The following is a 3,405-nucleotide window of genomic DNA, read 5'->3' as shown; positions in this document are numbered from 1 at the left end:
CTGCAGCTGAGCAGCTCTCCCCGGGAGCTTTCTCTGTCCCACACCAGGAGCAGGAGACTCAAAGTGGATTGCTCCCTGCCTCTCCCACTTTCTAGTTTTTCATCCAAAACATGGCTTCTCTGGACATTGAGGTCCAGGGAAGTTTTGGGACTTGCACAGGGTCTCATAGCAACTGAGAGACTGAAGATTAGAACTCACAAACCCCAAGTTTCTGGAAGGAGGAGTCAAACTCTTAGAATCTATTAGAAAGGGCGACTAAGACTGGGCCAGGGAAGGGTGACCTTGGAAGTGAGAAATGAGACCTGGCACGTTGGCACTCCCACCCCCAATTCACAATACATCCTCTCCAAGGCTGGCTCTCCCCCGTTAAGGCCACCTGTTTCTCTGCCTCCTCATCTGTAGCCCCTGCAGGGGCCCGTCTAGACCATGTAAGGGAGCACGCTGGCGTCTTCCATCAGGTGCTCCCCTCCCCTCCCTGGTTTTTCAGACTGTATTCTAAAAAAAAAAAAAAAAAAAAAAAAAAAACCTAAAATTACTCTGGGTTCCCAGCAGAGCTCATTCCATCTTCTTCGCAGCTTCTTGCACCTCTCACAGCCCCCAACTACACACACACCTATCCTACACCTTTCATAGAACAGGCCTGCTTCCCTCCCTCCCATGCTAGCTCCAGGACTTCCTCCTCCAGGAAGACTTCCATGACTGACATTTCTTTGCCCTGGTTATCCTAATAACAGCACTGGCTAACATTTACTGAGCTCTTCCCATGTACCAGACATTATGCCAAACCCTTTGCAAACATCATCTAAGTGAATCCACACAACAACCCTATGAGGTAGATCTTAACCCTGTTTACAGGTGAGGAAACTAAGTCACAGAAGGGCTAATCAACTGGCTGGGGGTTACATAGCTAGTAAGTGATAGTTTGAACTCTGCTTTGTTGTGGCAAATGCCACAACCCCTTACTCTCTGCCTCCAGCATCCTGCCTCCATCATTTTGGCTGTAGACATCCCCTGCAAATTACCCTGTATCTACACACACACAGAGAAACATGCAGACACACACAGACACACACGCACATACAGACACACATGCACACACCATCTAACCTTTCAAACAAGTCCAGTGGTTATCAGTTATCACAGGCAATCTTAAAGTTATAATTCCCAAGAAAGCAATCAGCAGTCTGAAGTGGGGGTTGCATGGTGTAGCGGCCCCTCCCTCAGCCCTGGTGGCAGTGGGCGATGAAAATGGGTGCTTAGGTGTGACTGCAAGTGCATGAGCCTGACGTCTTTCACAACTAGCTGCGTGAGACACCTTTTCTGGCACCATCTGTTTACTGACACTGCTCACCCGTGGGGGCCCAGAGTAACTACCCAGATCTTTCTACTCAGGAACAACTCCGGGGATTATCTGCCCAACAAGTTATTTGCTGTCTGTGTATTCCTGTCTGTGCATCATGTGTACATGCAATACAATAGAACAAGAGGTGATCCTTTTGCAGTTAAGAAGCATGACGATTGGGTTTTCATGCTCACGTGTGAGAAGTGCCTCCCTCAAACCTTGTTATGAAGTCAGCACATTACTGGTCTTTTTTATTTAAAAAAAAAAGAAGAAAGAAAAAAGAATAGAACAAGAGGCATCATGCCTTCTCATCACCATCAGATTGGATGTCCCACGGCCAGGGGCTCCATCTCCCCCTTGGTCTATTTCCAGAACAGGCCCTAGCCAGGGAGAATGTCGAAACCCCGGTGAGCGTCAATGAGCCTCGCTGAGACCACAGTTTAGGAGGAAACTGCTGAAAAAAGAGAGACATATGAAGGATTGTGAGTATCTGAAGTGTGTCTTCCCAACCTTGATCAAACAGGCCTGGCATTGAGCCCAAAAGTGGTAATAGTTTTTGGACATGAGTGTCAAGGCAAAGAATACCAGTTGACTATAAAGATGCCTTTCCGGTCTTCCCTAGAACAAAGATGGAGAGGTGGAAGCACCTACTTCATGAAAGGTATTGGCTAGAAGGAGAAAATCTCACAGCCGTGGAGTGGGGGAAGAGATGTGATGTCATTTTTATTGAGACCAGGTCAAGGAATGTGCAAGAGGACTTGCGGGTACCTTCTGGAGCCCATAGCTCCTGGGCACCTCCTATGGTTCCGTCTATGGCTCCTTCTAAGGATCTTTGAGTCCTCTCTGGCCTGCTACTTCCTGCATATCCAAGTGTTTTAACATTTTTCATTCTCAACTCTGTGTCAGGAGGACCTAAGTCCCCACCTTCCCTCCCGATCCCCAACCCCCAATTTGCACCAACTGGTTGGGCTCCAAGTCCCCAGAACCAGCCAAGTATTGATCAAGAGTTGCCCTGACAGTCACCTCCCCAAGCACACAGCTCTCTTCCTCCAGCCACAAACAATTCCCTTGAATTCTACACTCACCCACTAGGCTCAATTTCCCTCTGGTGTGGATAGGCCTGGTAGTTTACCTCCACCTCCACAGAGCACCCATAGGAGGCATGATAATACTAGCCACCATTTCAGAGTCACCCTCGGGTGTCAAGCACTGTGGGGACTTTCACTGAACATATTATCTCATTTAATCCTCTCAGCAACCTGCTTCCTCCTCTCCATGTACACATCAAGAACCTGAGGCTTAGAGGTGTTCAGTGAGTGACTCTCAGTAGGTGGCAGAGCTAGGAAGGAACCAAGGTTCGAGTGGCCCAGAGAGAGGCACTGCTGGTTATATCATCAGATGCGAATCTGTGCTGTCCTCAGCAAGGGCTGGGATACATGGGGCAGGGCCAAGGTGGGCACCTCCTAACATCGCTGAAAAGAGAAAGGAGCCCCAAGACTTCCCCACCCTGGCTCTTCTCCATGCCAGCCCTCAACCCCACCTTCAGGTGCCTTTGTGGTAGAGCTGTTCTCCAGAGAGGGCAAAGAAAGAAAATTCCTCCTCTGAGACACCCTCAGGACAACTGTAGAAATCCCTCATGCACCATCCTGATGGGACCCCTCCCCAGCCCAGGGCAGGGAACACGGTCCTCTGCTATCTCCTTCCAATATTCCAGACCCCACTGCTAAATTCCCCACATTGCCTCAGGACCCATCATACTCTTCCAGCTCCCACTCCCTCTCTTCTCTCCGCCATTCTCAGAAGCATCCCCTGAGTCTTGAGAGAGACGGGGGCTTTCTCAATCCCCAGGAAGACACAGACCAGCTCAGAAAACCCCACCTCCACTGAACCCAAATGCAGACTTCACAGCTCCCAGGGAATTGTGACAAGTTAGTGGGAAAATCTTCTGCCAGCATGGATGGTAGGATGCTTCAATTCCAAAGGTGACAGTGTACCTCCTTCCCCAAGTCCTTCTAGAAAAAGGATCATTAATCAGTCTAGGAAGACTTAACGCTGGGAAAGGA

General features: G+C 49.3%; 1 non-coding gene across 1 annotated transcript; it reads left to right on the top strand.

The window, feature by feature from the left end:
- The first annotated feature begins 1,490 nt into the window (after positions 1-1,490).
- Positions 1,491-1,594, top strand: LOC115935916 (small nucleolar RNA U13). Its single transcript, XR_004071507.1, has one exon. It is a non-coding gene; the product is annotated as a small nucleolar RNA U13 (small nucleolar RNA).
- Positions 1,595-3,405: the final 1,811 nt, after the last annotated feature.

Source organism: Gorilla gorilla, chromosome 13 (genome assembly GCF_029281585.2).
Source record: "Gorilla gorilla gorilla isolate KB3781 chromosome 13, NHGRI_mGorGor1-v2.1_pri, whole genome shotgun sequence".
NCBI lineage: Eukaryota > Metazoa > Chordata > Mammalia > Primates > Hominidae > Gorilla > Gorilla gorilla.
This window is presented reverse-complemented; position numbering and strand designations above follow the sequence as displayed.